Source organism: Moschus berezovskii, chromosome 15 (genome assembly GCF_049115385.1).
Source record: "Moschus berezovskii isolate FMDL1 chromosome 15, NW_MosBer_1.0, whole genome shotgun sequence".
Lineage (NCBI taxonomy): Eukaryota > Metazoa > Chordata > Mammalia > Artiodactyla > Moschidae > Moschus > Moschus berezovskii.
In genome coordinates, this window is record NC_142474.1 from 50,418,938 (window position 1) to 50,438,158 (window position 19,221).

Sequence of the window (19,221 nt, forward strand, 5' to 3'; positions counted from 1 at the left end):
TGCATGTGAACTTAGCTGCCCCAAAGCACAGGGGCTCTTAGTTCCCAGACCAGGGATTGAACACCGTGCCCTGCATCGGAAGGTAGATTCTTAATCATTGGACCACGACTGAAGTTCCTAACCTAAATAATTTCTTGATGTTGGGGTCTCCCTGGGTACCGTAGGTTATTTAGGTACTTCCCTGGACTCCACTAACTAGATGTCAGGAGCAATGTGCCCCCCGACACCCCGCCAACATACAAGCTGTTGGGACAACTAAAAATGCCTCCAGCCTTTGCCAAATGTCCCCATGGTGAGTTGGGGAAGGGGACAAAGTCATCCCCAGCTGAGATTCACTACCACATTCCAGTATTTATTTCACATCTGGGGTTTCCCTTGTGGCTCAGCTGGTAAAGAATCTGCCTGCAATATGGGAGACCTGGGTTCGATCCCTGGGTTGGGAAGATCCCCTGGAGAAGGGAAAGGCTACCCGCTCCAGTATCCTGGCCTAGAGAATTCCATGGACAGTATAGTCCGTGGGGTCGCGAAGAGTTGGACACAACTGTGTGACTTTCACTTTCACTCTCTCTGTTTAGTTCAGTCGCTCAGTCGTGTCGGACTCTTTGGAACCCATGAACCACAGTACACCAGGGCTCCCTGTCCATCACCAGCTCCCAGAGTTTACCCAGACTCATGTCCAATGAATCGACGATGCCATCCAACCACCTCATCTATTGTCCCCTTCTCCTCCTGTCTTCAATCTTTCCTAGCATCAGGGTCTTTTCAAAAGAGTCAGTGCTTCGCATCAGGTGGCCAAAGGATTGCAGTTTCAGCTTCAACATCAGTCCCTCCAATGAACACCCAGGACTGATCTCCTTTAGGATGGACTGGTTGGATCTCCTTGCAGTCCAAGGGACTCTCAAGAGTCTTCGCCAACACCACAGTTCAAAAGCATCAATTCTTCAGTGCTCAGCTTTCTTTATAGTCCAACTCTCACATCCATACATGACCACTGGAAAAACCATAGCCTTGACTACAGGGACCTTTGTTGACAAAGTAATGTCTCTGCCTTTTAATATGCTATCTAGGTTGGTCATAACTTTCCTTCCAAGGAGTAAGCATCTTTTAATTTCATGGCTGCAGTCTCCATCTGCAGTCATTTTGGAGCCCCCCAAAGTAGTCTGTCACTGTTTCCACTGTTTCCCCATTTATTTGCCATGCAGTAACAGGACAGGATGCCATGATCTTAGTTTTCTGAATGTTGAGCTTTAAGCCAACATTTTCAGTCTCCTCTTCCACTTTCATCAAGAGACTCTTTAGTTCTTCTTCACTTTCTGCCATAAGGGTGGTGTCACCTGCATATCTGAGGTTATTGATATTTCTCCCAGCAATCTTGATTCCAGCTTGTGCTTCTCCCAGCCCAGCGTTTCTCAGGATGTACTCTGCATGTAAGTTAAATAAGCAAGGTGACAATAGACAGCCTTGATGTACTCCTTTTCCTATTTGGAACCAGTCTGTTGTTCCATGTCCAGTTCTAACTGCTGCTTCCTGACCTGCATACAGGTTTCTCAAAGGCAGATCAGGTGGTCTGGTATTCCCATCTCTTTCAGAATTTTCCACAGTTCATTGTGATCCACACAGTCAAAGGCTTTGGCATAGTCAATAAAGAAGAAATAGATGTTTTTCTGGAACTCTCTTGCTTTTTCCATGATCCAGTAGATGTTGGCAATTTGATCTCTGGTTCCTCTGCCTTTTCTAAAACCTACTTGAACATCTGGAAGTTCACGGTGCATGTATTGCTGAAGCCTGGCTTGGAGAATTTTGAGCATTATTTTACTACCATGTGAGATGAGTGCAATTGTGCGGTAGTCTGAGCATTCTTTGGCATTGCCTTTCTTGGGATTGGATTGAAAACTGACCTTTTCCAGTCCTGTGGCCGCTGCTGAGTTTTCCAAATTTGCTGGCATATTGAGTGCAGCACTTTCACATCATCATCTTTTAGGATTTCAAATAGCTCATCTGGAATTCCATCACCTCCACTAGCTTGTTTGTAGTGATGTTTCCAAAGGCCCACCTCACTTCACATTCCAGGATGTCTGGTTCTAGGTGAATGACACCATCATTATCTGGGTCGTGAAGATCTTTTTTGTACAGTTCTGTGTATTCTTGCCACCTCTTCTTAATCTTCTGCTTCTGTTAGATCCATACCCTTTCTGTCCTTTATCGAGCCCATCTTTGCATGAAATGTTCCCTTGGAATCTCTAATTTTCTTGAAGAGATCTCTTGTTTTTCCTATTCTGTTGTTTTCCTCTATTTCTTTGCATTGATCGCTGAGGAAGGCTTTCTTATCTCTCCTTGCTCTTCTTTGGAACTCTGCATTCAAATGGGTGTATCTTTCCTTTCCTCCTTTGCTTTTGCTTCTCTTCTTTTCATAGCTATTTGTAAGGTTTCCTCAGACAGCCATTTTCCTTTTTTGCGTTTCTTTTTCTTGGGGATGGTCTTAATTCCTGTCTCCTGCACAATGTCACGAACCTCCTCTGCCATAGTTCATCAAGCACCCTATCAGATCTAGTCCCTTAAATCTATTTCTCACTTCCACTGTATAATCATAAGGGATTTGATTTAGGTTATACTTGAATGGTCTAGTGGTTTTCCCCATTTTCTTCAATTTAAGTCTGAATTTGACAATAAGGAGTTCATGATCTGAGCCACAGTCAGCTCCTGGTCTTGTTTCTGCTGACTGTATAGAGCTTCTCCATCTTCAGCTGCAAAGAATATAATCAGTCTGATTTCAGTGTTGACCATCTGGTGATGTTCATGTGCAGAGTCTTCTCTTGTGTTGTTGGAAGAGGGTATTTGCTATTACCAGTGCGTTCCCTTGGCAAAATTCTATTAGCCTTTGCACTGCTTCATTCTATAATCCAAGGTCAAATTTGCCTGTTACTCCAAGGTGTTTCTTGACTTCCTACTTTTGCATTCCAGTCCCCTATAATAAAAAAGGACATCTTTTTTGGGTGTTAGTTCTAAAAGGTCTTGTAGGTCTTCACAGAACCATTCAACTTCAGCTTCTTCAGCATTACTGGTCGGGGCATAGATTTGGGATTACCGTGATATTGAATGGTTTGCCGTGGAAACAAACAGAGATCATTCTGTCATTTTTGAGACTGCATCCAAGTACTGCATTTTGGACTTTTTTGTTGACCATGATGGCTACTCCATTTCTTCTAAGGGATTCCAGCCCACAGTTGTAGATACAACGGTCATCTGAGTTAAATTCACCCATTCCATCCATTTTAGTTCGCTGACTCCTAGAATGTCTATGTTCACTCTTGCCATCTCCTGTTTGACCACTTCCAATTTGCCTTGATTCATGGACCTAACATTCCAGGTTCCTATGGAATATTTCTCTTTACAGCATCAGACCTTGCTTCTATCACCAGTCACAACCACAACTGGGTGTGGTTTTTGCTTTGGTTCCATCCCTTCATTCTTTCTGGATTTATTTCTCCACTGATCTCCAAGTATATCGGGCACCAACTGACCTGGGGAGTTCATCTTTTGGTGTCCTATCTTTTTGCCTCTTCATATTGTTCATGGGGTTCTCAAGGCAAGAATTCTGAAGTGGTTTGCCATTCCCTTCTCCAGTGGACCACATTTTGAGACTGATACATTAGAATGCAGTTGGGAGCTAACAGTTTTGCTCAGTAAAAGAATGCTGTCTGTTGGAGAATTATAGGTATAGGAGGGAGTTATGGTTTAATTCTCTTCCATCAACATGCTGGTTTTTTGCTTAATTCTCTCTAAGAATTTCCTTCTTGGGAGTTCTTTTGGGATAACAACTTAGTCACCAAAGTTTAGTCTCTACCAGACTTACTAATTATTCTTCATTAGTGATTATATGGGAAAAAAAAATCATGCCTCAAGATTTTTATTTCTAAGCAACCAAATATGAAATGAAAGAAAATTAAGTGCTACTTATCTATCTAAATTATTAAACATAGTCAAACATTTAAAATATTAAGTAAAAGTAAACAAATTAGTATTCAGCTAATTACTATATTTAATACATATACGTTGATGGTAAAATGCAAAAAGAAACCATAAGAAATAGAATTTTAAGAATTATATTAAATGCCTAGTATACACCATCACTGGGTGAGACACATGGTTTTCTACAAGAAATAATTTCCATATACTTACACTGGTACTCTTAACATAGTAGTGAAAGTGTTGGTCATTCAGTCATGTCTGACTCCTTGCGACTCCACAGACTGTAGCCCAAAATACTCCTCTATCCATGAACTTCTCCAGGCAAGAATACTGGAGTCGGTAGCCACTGCCTTCTCCAGGGGGTCTTCCCGACCCAGGGATCAAACCTGGGTCTCAAGCATTACAGACTTTTTACCATCTGAACCACCAGGGAAGCCCATTAATTTTGCCTAGGTAAATATAAATTTTAAAAGGAATCACAATAAGTTACCTAGGATGCTATATTTTACCTGGTCAGTGCGAGAGTGACTTCTGTTGTCATGAAATACAAGAGTTGACCACCACTCCCCCTCTGCTGGGAGCTACCTAATAGAAATAACCGTCAGCCTGCTCTCCAGGGTTGCCCAGGTGGTACTAGTGGTAAAGAACCTGCCCACCAATGCAGGAGATATAAGACATGCAGTTTCGATCCCTGGGTCAGGAAGATGACCTGGACAAGGGCATGGCAACCCACTCCAGTATTCTTGCCTGGAGAATTTCATGAACAGAGGAACCTGGAGAATTACAGTCCACAGGCTCACAAAGAGTTGGATACAACTGAAGCAACTTAGCATGCACCGACAGCCTGCTCTCCCAGAGCCTGAACTTAAAGACAAAGCATGAGCCATCAATAGGCCACTGTAGATATAATTCTACTTTATACCATGTCTGGACTGGAAAAGGTCAGTCTTCATTCCAATCCCAAAGAAAGGGAATGCCAAAGAATGCTCAAACTACCGCACGATTGCACTCATCTCACACGCTAGTGAAGTCATGCTCAAAATTCTCCAAGCCAGGCTTCAGCAATATGTGAACCGTGAACTTCCAGATGTTCAAGGTTTTAGAAAAGGCAGAGGAGCCAGAGATCAAATGGCCAACATCCGCTGGATCATGGAGAAAGCAAGAGAGTTCCTAAAAACATCTATTTCTGTTTCATTGACTATGCCAAAGCCTTTGACTGTGTGGATCACAATAAACTGGGGAAAATTCTGAAAGACATGGGAATACCAGACCACCTGACCTGCCTCTTGAGAAACCTGTATGCAGGTCAGGAAGCAACAGATAGAACTGGACATGGAACAACAGACTGGTTCCAAATAGGAAAAGGAGTACGTCAAGGTTGTATATTGTCACCCTGCTTATTTAACATATGCAGAGTACATCATGAGGAACGCTGGGCTGGAAGAAGCACAAGCTGAAATCAAGATTACTAGGAGAAATATCAATAACCTCAGATATGCAGATGACACCACCCTTATGGCAGAAAGTGAAGAGGAACTAAAAAGCTTCTTGATGAAAGTGAAAGAAGAGAGTAAAAAGGTTGGCTTGAAACTCAACATTCAGAAAACAAAGATCATGGCATCTGGTCCCATCACTTCATGGGAAATAGATGGGGAAACAGGGGAAGCAGTGTCAGACTTTATTTTTTGGGGCTCCAAAATCACTGCAGATGCTGATTGCAGCCAGGAAATTAAAAGATGCTTACTCCTTGGAAGGAAAGTTATGACCAACCTAGACAGCATATTAGAAAGCAGAGACTACTTTGCCAACCAAGGTCCGTCTAGTCAAGGCTATGGTTTTTCCCGTGGTCATGTATGGATGTGAGACTTGGACTGTGAAGAAAGCTGATCGCCAAAGTATTGATGCTTTTGAACTGTGGTGCTGGAGAAGACTTTTGCGAGTCCCTTGGACTGCAAGGAGATCCAACCAGTCCATTCTAAAGGAGATCAATCCTGGATGTTCATTGGAAGGACTGATGCTAAAGCTGAAACTCCAATACTTTGGCCACCTCATGCGACAAGTTGACTCACTGGAAAAGACCCTGATGCTGGGAGGGATTGGGGGCAGGAGGAGATGGACGACAGAGAATGAGATGGCTAGATGGCATCACCGACTCGATGGACATGAGTTTGAGTGAACTCCGGGAGTTGGTGATGGACAGGGAGGTCTGGTGTGCTATGATTCATGGGGTCACAAAGAGTCAGACACAACTGAGCAATTGAACTGAACTAAATGTTCTTAAGGAAGCCAACTGCAATTGTGGTTTAAAAAAATAATAATAATCACACCAACTCCACTAAATTTAGAGACACTGCAATAGCAGAGTTAAAATTCAGTGAGCTGCAACATGAGACAGCGTATCTTTCACTTTTAAACTTGTGGCAGGTTCCTGTTTAGAGTTCTGGTGGACTTTGTTATTCAGATCAACTCTGCTGCTGAAAGCTAAAAAAGCTAAACAAAATATAATTGTACATATTGTAGCGGAAAAGCTCGGAAATTAATCATGAAATCTGCTGCTGCTGCTAAGTCACTTCAGTCGTGTCCGACTCTGTGTGACCCCATAGACAGAAGCCCACCAGGCTCCCCTGTCCCTGGGATTCTCCAGGCAAGAACACTGGAGTGGGTTGCCATTTCCTTCTCCAATGTGTGAAAGTGAAAAGTGAAAGTGAAGTCGCTCAGTCATGTCCGACCCTTAGCGACCCCATGGACTGCTGCTCCTCCATCCATGGGATTTTCTAGGCAAGAGTACTGGAGTGGCTTGCCATTGCCTTCTCCAAATCATGAAATCTACAATGGTGTAAATTTATATAATCTTTCATGGTTTGAAATTGAAATATGCATATTTGGAAGTAATACAATTGTGATAAATATGTGTAGGTTATAGTATGCCCTGAAATAAGATACCTATTTTTGTGTGTATTGTTCAAATTCCTAAGTTTCCACATTGTTCCACATATAAGAAATGTAATCTATAATTCTGCTCATGACAAATATCACCAGATCCTCTCAGACAAAAAAGATAACTCAATGTTAAAGAGGATCAGCAGAGAAACTCAAACTTACTCCAATGTGTGGAACTTTGGCACAATTCACTGAAATCAGTGGAAACCTGCCTAAATACTTCACACAACCCTTCTGTGGTCCTCTATTATGCAAGCTGCAACATTTCAGGCCAACTCCTTTATTTCACTAGCGAGCCCTGTCAACACTGAGGTAATAGAACTGGAAAAACTCATCACTCCACCGTGATATTCAAATACCAAATTGTATTTCAATTGGCAATAATTACACAGTTGCCAAACAAAACTAACGCAAATATAGTACACTAGGCAAGGTTTCGAGTCATTCTTTTCTTGAAACAGACTCCTGGGGAGCCTCGAACTGATCCTGAGATTGCTGAGGCATTCCTTCTCTCCTCTGACCCCTTCCCGCCCCACCCCTCACACATGTTCCAGGATGAACTCATCGGCATGCATTTCTGCATTTAGCCTCCTCTAGTCGTAGTCCCATAGGTCCTTCCTCACACTCTGCTCCTCCAGAGGAGAGCTATGTTTTGTTCATTTCTAAACTCACACCTAGCCAATGTTCTGCATATAAAGTCATCCCTAATATCTACTCCATGGCAGGGACTAGAGATGGAGAAGAAATACAGACCTCACCCTCTGGAACCTCACAGAAAGGGAATATGGGATACGGGCTGCCTGAACAGAAACAAGTAATGAAAGGCCAGTTAGCCTGTGTTCCTTTCTCCTCTTGCCATTCAAGGCTTGTTGCTGTTGTTCAGTCGCTAAGTCCTGTCCAACTCTTTGAGATGCCATGAACTACAGCACACCAGTTTTGCCTGTCCTTCACTATCTCCCAGAGTTTGCTCAAACTCCTGTACAATGAGTGACGCCATCTAACAATCTCATCCTCTGTCACCCCTTCTCTTCCTGCCCTCAATCTTTTTTTCCCAGCATCAGGGTCTTTTTCAGTGAGTTGGCTCTTTGCATCAGGTGGCCAAAGTACTAGAGATTCAGCATCAGCATCAGTCCTTTCAGTGAATATTCTAGGTTGATTTCATTTTTTTTAATTTTTATTTTTATTGGAGGCTAATTATTTTACAATATTATATTGGCTGGTTTTGTCATACATTGACATGAATCCGCCCCGGGTGTACATGAGTTCCTCCTCCCGAACCCCCCTCCCACCTCCCTCCTCCCCTTATCCTCCCTCTGGGTCATCCCTGCATACCAGTCCCGAAAATCCTGTAACATGCATCAACCCTGAACTAGCGATTCGTTTCACATATGATAATATACATGCTTCAAGGCCATTCTCCCAAACCATCCCACCCTCACCTTCTCCCACAGAGTCCCAAAGACTCTTCTGTACATCTGTGTCTCTTTTGCTGTCTCGTATACAGGATTATCATTTCCATCTTTCTAAATTCCATATATATGCGTTAGTATATTGTATTGGTGTTTTTCTTTCTGGCTTACTTCACTCTGTATAATAGGTTCTAGTTTCATCCACCTCATTAGAACTGGTTCAAATGCATTCTTTTTAATGGCTGAGTAATACTCCATTGTGTATATGTACCAAAGCTTTCTTATCCATTCGTCTGCAGATGGACACCTAGGTTGCTTCCATGTCCTGGCTATTATAAACAGTGCTGCAATGAATGATTTCCTTTAGAATGGACTGGTTGGATCTCCTTGCAGTCCAAGGGATTCTCAAGAGTCTTCTCCAGCACCACAGTAGGAAAGCATCAATTCTTCAGCATTCAGCCTTCTTTATGGGCCACCTCTCACATTCATACATGACTACAGGAAAAACCATAGCCTTGACTTTATGGATCTTTGTCATCAAAGTGATGTCTCTGCTTTTTAATACTCTGTCTAGATTTGTCATAGCTTTTCTTCCAAGGTACAAGTGTCTTTTATGATTTCAAGGCTGCAGTCACCATCCACAGTGATTTTGGAGCCCAAGAAAATAAACTGTTACTGCTTCCACTTTTTCCCCATCTATTCGCCATGAAGTGATGGGACTGGATGCCGTCTGACCTTAGTTTTTTGAATGCTGAGTTTTAATCTGTGTTTTTCACTCTCTTCTTTCTCCCTCATCTAGAGGCTTTTTAGTTCCTCTTCACTTTCTGCCATTAGATTGGTTCAGTTCAGTTTAGTCACTCAGTCGTGTCCAACTCTTTGCAACCCCATGGACCACAGCACATCAGGCCTCCCTGTCCATCACCAACTCCCGGAGTTTATTCAAACTCATGTCCATTGAGTCAATGATGCCATCCAACCATCTCATCCTCTGTATCATCTGCTTATTTGAGGTTGTTGATATTTTTCCTGGCAATCTTGACCCCAGCATGTGATTCATCCAATCTGGCATTTCACATGATGTACTCTGCATATAAGCTAAATAAATAGGGTGACAACATACAGCCTTGATGTACCCCTTTCCCAATTTTGAACCAGTCCGTTGTTCCATGTCCAGTTTTAACTGCTGCTTCTTGACCTGCATACAGGTTTCTCGGGAGATGGGTAAGGTGGTCTGGGATTCCCACCTCTGAGAATTTTTCAGTTTGTTGTGATCCACACTGTCAAAGGTTTTAGCATAGTCAATGAAGCAGAAGTAGTTGTTTTTCTGGAATTCCCCTGCTTTTTCTATGATCAGACGGATGTTGGCAATTTGATCTCTGGTTCCTCTGTTTTTTCTAAATCCAGCTTGCACATCTGGGAGTTCTCAGCTCACAGACTACTGAAGTACAGCTTGAAGGATTTGGAATATTACCTTGCTAGCATGTGAGCACAATTGTACAGTAGTCTGAATGTTCTTTGGCATTGCCCTTCTTTGGGAATGGAATGAAAACTGACATTTTCCAGTCCTGTGGCCACTAAGAGTTTTACAAATTTGCTCATATATCGAGCACAGCACTTTAATAGCATCATCATTTTAGGTTTGAAATAGCTTAGCTGGAATTTCATCACCTCTACTAGCTTTGTTTGTAGTAAGGCTTCCTAAGGCCCACTTGACTTCATACTCCGGTATGTTTGGCTCTAGGTGAGTGATCACACCATCTTGGTCATCCAGGTCATTAAGACCCTTTTTTTATAGTTCCTCTGTGTATTCTTTTTTTTTTTTTTGAAGTAAACTCAATTTTTATTTTTCTATAAAATACATGGATACAAGCATAAAATCTCCTTAAAGAGCTTGCAACCCTGAGGCAATGTCCTTGGGTATATAAAGTATACAGCAGCACCAAATGAAATCTGAGCTGCAGGAATGAAAATGGACTTCAAAAACATAATTTAATATTTATGCAATTGCACACATATCAGTAGCAACTTCACTTTCACTTTTCACTTTCACACATTGGAGAAGGAAATGGCAACCCACTCCAGTGTTCTTGCCTGGAGAATCCCAGGGACAGGGGAGCCTGGTAGGCTTCCGTCTATGGGGTCACACAGAGTCGGACACGACTGAAGTGACTTAGCAGCAGCAGCAGCAGCAGTAGTATTCTATGCCTCATCTAGTCTCTGAATCCAACTACATCAACTGCCTTGCAGTTTGCACACTGGACAGCCTGACTCCCTACATGTATTTCCTCATACACAATGCCTCCTTTCCAACTGAAATGTAATAAATTAACACGGGATTTACATACAGGGATTTCTATACGGGTGAGTGCATTGCCAGAAAGCATAACCGGTTTTTGACAACAGCATCTGCCCACATAAAAACTTTGGCCCTCAGAGGGAACTAGATGCCATCTGACTATAGTAACCTTGGGGGGGAGGGTCCTTTAGGGTCCCCTGGGATCCTCTAGAGGTGAGGTTTTTCATATAATCTAAGGGCTGAATCAAGGGTCCTCTGTGTATTCTTATCACCTCTTCTTAACCTCTTTTGCTTCTGTTAGCTCCTTACTGTTTCTGTTCTTTACAGTGCCCATCTTTGCATCAAATGTTCCGATGGTGGTGGTGGTTATTGTTCCGTCACTCAGTTGTGTCTGACTCTTTGCAACCCCATGGACTGCAGCATGCCAGGCTTCCCTGTCCTTTGGTATCTCCAATTTTCTTGAAGAGATCACTAGTCTCTCCCATTCTATTGTTTTCCTCTGTTTCTTTGCATTGTTCACTGTAAGAAGGCTTTCTTATCTCTCCTTGCTATTCTCTGGTATTGTGCATTCAGGTGGTATGTCTTTCCCTTTCTCCTTTGCCTTTCATTTCTCTTTTCTCAGCCATTTCTAAGGCCTCCTCAGATAACTACTTTGCCTTCTTGCATTTCTTTTTCTTGGGGATAGTCACTGCCTCCCGTACAATGTTATAAACCTCTGTCCACGGTTCTTCAGGCACTCTGTCTACCAGATCTAATCCCTTGAATCTATTAGTCACCTCCACTGTACGATCACAAGGGATTTGATTTAGGTCATACCAGAATGGTCTAGTGGCTTTCCCCTTTCTTCAACTTAAGCCTGAATTTTGTAATAAGGAGTTCACGATCTGAGCCACAGTCATGTCCAGGTCTTGTTTTTGCTAACTGTATAGAGCTTCTCCATCTTCGGCTGCAAAGAATATAATCAACCTGACTTTGGTACTGACCATCTGGTGATGTCCATGTGTAGAGCTGTCTCGTGCTATGACTGGTGTATTCTCTTGGCAAAACTGTTAGCCTTTGCCCTGCTTCATTTTACTCCAAGGCCAAACTTGTTTTTCCAGGTTTTCTGGGTTTTTTTTAAGAGTTCTGCCTACCACAGAGAGTAAAAACTTTATCATTTTTTTTGCATTTTTTAATATATTTATTTTAATTGGAGGCTAATTACTTTACAATATTATAGTGGTTTAGCCATACACTGACATGAATCCGCCATGGGTGTACATGTGTTCTCCATCCTGAACCCCCCCTCCTCCCTCCCCATCCCATCCCTCTGGGTCATCCCAGTGCACCAGACCCGAGCATCCTGTATCATGCATCAAAACTGGACTGGCAATCCTTTTCACATATGATAATATACATGTTTCAATGCCATTCACCCAAATCATCCCACCCTCGCCCTCTCCCACAGAGTCCAAAAGACTGTTCTATACATCTGTGTCTCTTTTGCTATTTTGCATGTGGGGTTATCATTACCACCCTTCTAAATTCCATATATATGCGTTAGTATACTGTATTGGTGTTTTTCTTTCTGGCTTACTTCACTCTGTATAAAAGGCTCCAGTTTCACCCACCTCATCAGAACTGATTCAAATGTATTCTTTTTAATGGCTGAGTATGCTAAAGCTGAAACTGCAATACTCTGGCCACCTCACGCGACGAGTTGACTCACTGGAAAAGACTCTGATGCTGGGAAAGGTTGAGGGCGGGAGGAGAAGGGGACGACAGAGAATGAGATGGCTGAATGGCATCACCGACTCTGTGGACATGAGTTTGAGTGAACTCCGGGAGTTGGTGATGGACAGGGAGGCCTGGCGTGCTGTGATTCATGGGGTCGTGGAGAGTCGGACACGACTAAGTGACTGAACTGAACTGAACTGAATATTCCACTGTGTATATGTACCACTGCTTTCTTATCCATTCATCTGCTGACGGACATCTAGGTTGCTTCCATGTCCTGGCTATTATAAACAGTGCAGCAATGAACACTGGGATACATGTGTCTCTTTCAACTCCGGTTTCCTTGGTGTGTATGCCCAGCAGTGGGACTGCTGGGTCATATGGCAGTTCTATTTCCAGTTTTTTAAGGAATTTCTACACTGTTCTCCACAGTGGCTGTACTAGTTTGCATTCCCACCAACAGTGTAAGAGCGTTCCCTTTTCTCAACACCCTCTCCTCTCCAGGTATCTCTTAACTTGCTACTTTTGCATCCCAACCCCCTATGATGAAAAAGACATCTTTTTTTGGTGTTAGTTCTAGAAGGTCTTGTAGATCTTCACAGAATCAAATCATTCAACTTCAGCTTCTTTGGCATTGATGGTTGGGGCAAAGCCTTGGATTAATGTGATGTTGAATTACTGTGATGTTGAATCAAGACAATGAGGAACAAAAGCAGGCTTTCTTTTCAGAAATACAAATGTGTGTCTTCAGTCCTGACCATTCCTCTGAGTTCCATATTCCTATATCCAAGAGCCTGCTCAATGTGTCAATCTAGTGGGAGTTACAGGGATGAATTGCAAGGATTCTGAAACAAGACTGCCTGGGTCTGAATCCCAGCTCCATCACTCCCAAGCTAGGAGATGGCAGGCTTCTTCTGTGGCACCTCCACATACATAACTGTCGTAAAAATTATATGGATTCACATGTGTAAAAGTGCTTAAAACCAGCCAAGCACACTGTTCACACTGACATGGGGCTTACTGCCATTACCAGCACTAGGACTGCTGTTACTATGTCTGCATGCATGTGCATGCTATGCCACTTCAGTTCAGTTCAGTTCAGTCGCTCAGTCATGTCCCACTCTTTGCGACCCCATGAATCACAGCACGCCAAGCCTCCCCGTCCATCACCAACTCCCGGAGTTCACTCAAACTCATGTCCATCGAGTCGGTGATGCCATCCAGCCATCTCACTCTCTGTCATCCCCTTCTCCTCCTGCCCCCAATCTTTCCTAGCATCAGAGTCTTTTCCAGTGAGTCAACTCTTCGCCAAAGTATTGGAGTTTCAGCTTTAGCATCAGTCCCTCCAATGAACACCCAGGATTGATCTCCTTTAGAATGAACTGGTTGGGTCTCCTTGCAGTCCAAGGGACTCTCAAGAGTCTTCTCCAACACCACAGTTCAAAAGCATTAATTCTTTGGCGATCAGCTTTCTTCACAGTCCAACTCTCATATCCATACATGACCACAGGAAAAACCATAGCCTTGACTAGACAGACCTTGGTTGGCAAAGTAATGTCTCTGCTTTTTAATATACTATCTAGGTTGGTCATAACTTTCCTTCCAAGGAGTAAGCGTCTTTTAATTTCAAGGCTGCAATCAGCATCCGCAGTGATTTTGGAGCCCCCTAAAGTAGTCTGTCACTGTTTCCACTGTTTCCCCATCTATTTCCCATGAAGTGATGGAACCAGATGCCATGATCTTTGTTTTCTGAATGTTGAGCTTCAAGCCAACCTTTTCACTCTCCTCTTTCACTTTCATAAAGAGGCTTTTGAGTTCCTCTTCACTTTCTGCCATAAGGGTGGTGTCATCTGCATATCTGAGGTTATTGATATTTCTCCCGGCAATCTTGATTCCAGCTTGTGCTTCTTCCAGCCCAGCGTTCCTCATGATGTACTCTGCATAGAAGTTAAATAAGCAGGGTGACAATATACAACCTTGACGTACTCCTTTTCCTATTTGGAACCAGTTTGTTGTTCCATGTCCAGTTCTAACTGCTGCTTCCTGACCTGCATACAGGTTTCTCAAGAGGCAGGTCAGGTGGTCTGGTATTCCCATGTCTTTCAGAATTTTCCACAGTTTATTGTGATCCACACAGTCAAAGGCTTTGGCATAGTCAATGAAGCAGAAATAGATGTTTTTCTGGAACTCTCTTGCTTTCTCCATGTCACTTCAGTTGTGTCCAACTCTTTGCAACACTCTCGACTGTAGCCCTCCAGGCTCCTCTGTCCATGGGATTCTCCAGGCAAGAACACTGGAGTGGGTTGCCATCCCATCCTCCAAGGGATCTTCCCAACCCAGGAAATCAAACCCACATCTCTTACATTTCCTGCAGTGGCAGGTGGGTTCTTTACCATTAGTGCCACCTGGGAAGCCTGTTACTATGTCTACAGAGCATCTATAACTTGTCCAAAACAGAATTCATAGTTGTCCTCCCAAACTCCTTCCTCCCTTCTCAGGAAACAGCACCACTGTCCCTCTAGCTGTTTCAGCCTAAAACTAGAGAAATCATTACTTTTCCTTCTTTTCACACTCCAACTTCTAGCATCAAAAGTATATTATGACTTTGACCATATACCATCATCTCACCAACTATCTTCCCTAGCCCAAACCCCTGCCATCTCTCCCCAGGTGACAGAAAGAGACTCCCATCTGCCCACTTTCAATACTCCCCACTCCACAACCCTACTGCTAATTCTCCCTCCAAGAAAACTGCAATTAGATGCTATCCCCTTGATGCAAGGTTTCCTGTAGTTTCCCATCACATTCAGAGTAGCGTTTTCACACACCCCTTCCCCCTTAGCCCACAAGGGTCCCCCTAGTTGCTGGCCCTCCAGTATCACTTGCCACCACCTTCTCCCTTCCTTGCATTGTTCTAAACATTCTCCCCTTGCCACACCTTGGCCACCTCAGGCTTGCTCAGACCACTGCTGTCGCTCCTGTCGCAAGACAGTAAGTACCATACATTCCTCTGAAGTCTGGACTCTGAGGTCAAGTTACCCACATTCAAATACTGTCCCTATCACATTTTAGCTCTGTCTCCAAGTATGTGTGTTCAGTCATTCAGCTGTGTCCAACTCTTTGCGACCCCATGGACTGCAGCCCCACAGGCTCCACTGTCCATGGCATTTTTCAGGCAAGAATACTGGAGTGGGTTTCCATTTCCTACTCAAAGGGATCTTCCCAACCCAAGCATAGAACCTGCATCTCCTGCATTGGCAGGTGGGTTCTTTATCACTGAGCCACCTGCGAAGCCATGAGCACACCCTTAACATTTCTGTGCACCAGAATCCTCATCTATAATAAAAAAAATGGAGATATAAAGACACATCTCAGAAGGTTGTAAAAATCTAATTTAGTGTTTAGAAGAATGCCTCACATAGTTAGCTCTAGGTTAGGGTTTACTGCTACAATTATGCCTGCCTGAAAATTTCTTACCTCAGGTTTTTCCTCTCACTTCCATCAATTCAAAGCCACCTCCTCTGAAATGTATTCCCTGATGGAGCCCATGTCAAACAACCTGCCCTGTACTCCCACTGTTGTTCTTATCTTCCTTGACTTCACTGCACTTACCACCATCTGAAATAACATTATATACTTATCCTTTGATGCCTGATACCCCCCTGGACCATGGGCTCCACCAGGCTGGTGACTTCATCTATTTGCTGCTCTATTTGTAGTTCTGACTCAGAACCTGACTTTGAAAGTACACATCTCCTATTCAGGTTAATGGACCAGCTGGAGTTTCTTAATAACAATACTTAGCCAGCCTTTCATTTTCATGATCGCATCTGATCCTCAAAAAAGAAACAGTACATATATTATCACCTCCCATTTTAGGGAGAAAAAGAAAGTTCCCAGCTTGGGTGACTTCTCTTTGGACACAAAGCTAGTAAGTATCAGAAACAAAAATCAGAACCCTTGCTTTCTAAGGTTCTTCAAACTAGGATGGAAGGGTATTGGGCCCCTGAGTTGAATTTACAGAAATGTTTGTATTGGGCCCCTGAGCTGAATTTACAGAAATGTTTGTATTCAATTTCCTGAATAAATACACCCTAGGGGCGCCCAATATTCTTCCTTTCGAAGTTCTTAACAAACACTTGCTTCTGAATTTGAGAAGTTTCATAGTATAGCACTAACTCATCAAAAATGCACCAACCTCTGGCAAGCGAAGAAAGTCAAGCAGTAACATATGATGAGGTGATATTCCAAACTGACAGATCAACAACCCCTAAAACACAGTGTGTCTGTGTTGAGTATACTGTGCTCATTCCAGGACATTCAGTTTCTCTATAACACCAGACAAGGGGGCGTTTTAATTGCTGAGAACGCTATGACACTGATACCAGTGATTTCTTGACCCCTGTCCACCAAGCTCAGAGACAAGAGTTCAGATCTGTGGTCTGGTTCAAGTGTTGTCCGTGATTAGATGGGTGGCAGAAGGAGAGAAGGCAAAATTTTGAAAACATTCCCTACCTACAAGCCCTCTGTCAGACGGCCGCTGACTACCACATTCTCAGAATAACCGACTGTCTTAAGTCTTCTCCTGGCAAGGTTACCTGTCACAACGCTCCCCACCCTGGGAGATGCCCATTAGGGAGGTCAGAGGCCGCTATGCCTCCATTTTACACAAAAAGGAAACTGAGGCAGCAAGTGGCCATCCCTGCAGCTCGCCCTCAGCTATCTGGAAGCTGCCAGGACCTCAAAGAAAGCCCAGATATGCCGGGGTCTCTGCAGGAACCCTGCACCGCTGACTGAACATGTCAAACTCCAGGGCAGATGGAATTCAGTCCTCTCTACGAGGAAGAAAAGAAAAGAGGCTCTTCCCTTGGACTCCCCGTTCTCCGGCCTCTACTGAGGTCCCAAGGAAGACCGTACGAGTCTCCCGGGGCGCGGCCTCGCCTGCTCGCACTGCCGCCCCGCCCGCCACGGAGAGCGCGCTCCCGTCCCGGGCGGGTACCTGTCCCGTAACAGCGTTCGGCGGCTCCCCGGACCGCCCCAGGGGCGGAACCCAAGGCCACCACCGACTCCTGGGGTGCGAACAGCTGGGCGAGCACCGGAGGCCCAAGCAGCTTCAGGAATCCTCAGAAACTTACAGTTTTCCTACCGCGTACGCGTCACGGCGAGGTGACGTCAGAGGACCCGGCGCCTGGGCAGGTCAGGCCGCGGGACACCGCCCCCCGCGCGCCGGCGGGAGACACGCCCCTTCCTCAACGGCCCCGCCCCGCCGCGGGGCCCTGAGCGCGGAGCAGGCGCAGACAGCCCCGTGGCTGCCTCCTGGAGGGCTTCCCAAACCAGGTCGTCGAGGGCGGGGTCTGCTTGAGAGAGCTGTGCTCTAGCCGTGGGGCCGGGGGCGAGGCAACAATGGGAGTGGGCAAAGACCCACAGCAAACAGGGTGTCGCCAAGGGGCTGGGGCTGGACGCCAGAGTTGTGAGGTAAATTTTCCACAGACTTTGCCTTTCTTCCCTCACGTGTTCGTTAAAAGTTCTCCACGTGCGGAAGCAACCATTTGGTCTCCATCAGGTGCTGCGGCCCCCTTCGCCGGGAGCGCTCAGGTCTCCCACCAGCCCTTGCTCCAATGCCGCCCCGCCCCGACTCCGCCCCAAGTGGTCGGCCCCGCCCATGCCCAGTATGCTCCTCCCCAACAGGACCACCCCCTCCGTTTGGCCCCGCCCCCTGGGTCCGCCCTTCCGGCTCCTGCTGGAGGCAGGACCGGCACCCCGCGACCCCTCCCTGTCCTGGCGGGTGTTCTAACGTTTTCCTTGTGTTTTTAATCTTCCCTCTTCCTACTAGATTTCAAACTTTTGCACAAGTTCAACTATATTAGCTTTAGCAGACGATGATCTGAATAAACAAAATATTTACGCGTCTTCGCTCGTGTAAACTTTCCACCTCCTCCTCACCTGGTGACATTTTCCTGCGCCAACCCGGGTCTCTGCTCCTATTTTATGCTCTTTTCTGGTTAAAAGATGGCTTAGTCAAAGGAAAACTGAAGGCTCGAAGAACCGGCAGCAATATATTAAACACTTATTTCTGGCTTGTAGGATTTTTCTATTAGTCTTACAGTCAGAAAAAAATAAACAACACTTTATCCTTAAAAGTGGCTCAAACAACCAGGTCTTGGGGAGAAATAAAGAATGGGGAAAAGAGGTCTTGGAAGTAGACGTCAAGGAGGACGTACTGAAAAGAGAAAGGATCACTTTTTAAAACTTGGAATCACGACAGATAGTTAGATCAAGCATGGAATTTTGCCAGACAGCTCCAGTGTAAATAAAACCTGAAACAATGGTTTGTTTACACTCTCATTGAAAATACTGTAGTATTTTTATAGGAAAGAGTGATGACGATGACAGGGACTGTTAGCCTTTAACTCTTGACATATGGGCTGGTTAAAAATAAACGTATTATTCAGGAAAAATACACTTAAGTAATTAAAGTTTAGAAAAGTTTCTGACTTGGATATTATTTGTATGGTTTACCTTACTATATCATACAAAGTTTTAATTGGGCTTCCCTGGTAGCTCAGACAGTAGAGAATCTGCCTGCAATGCAGGAGCAGGGACCCAGGTTCGATCCCTGGGTCAGGAAGATCCCTTGGAGAAGAAAATGGCAACTCACTCCAGTATTCTTGCCTGGAGAATTCCATGGACAGAGGAGCGTGGCCGGCTGTAGTTATGCGGTCGCCAAGAGTCAGACACGACTAAGGGACTAACACAAAAATTTTAATGATCACTATCATAAGATGAAAGAAATTTATAAAGTTTGTGGATAGAAATTTTAACAAAAATAAGGTTTTTGTTCTGTGGAGCAGAGTTATAGAAAAATTAGCACTTTTCAAATTCTACATATTA

The 19,221-nt window shown here is 44.3% G+C and overlaps 1 protein-coding gene across 2 annotated transcripts in view; it reads right to left on the bottom strand.

The window, feature by feature from the left end:
- ZNF438 (zinc finger protein 438) overlaps positions 1-18,014 on the bottom strand; it is a 209,408-nt gene extending 191,394 nt beyond the window's left edge. The window contains exon 1 of one of the 2 annotated variants that reach the window (XM_055429861.2): positions 17,466-18,014. The gene's annotated coding sequence lies outside the window, so the exon portion shown is untranslated. The remainder of the gene's footprint in view (positions 1-17,465) is intronic. The other variant, XM_055429845.2, reaches the window with a different exon arrangement.
- Between the last annotated feature and the right edge of the window lie 1,207 nt (positions 18,015-19,221).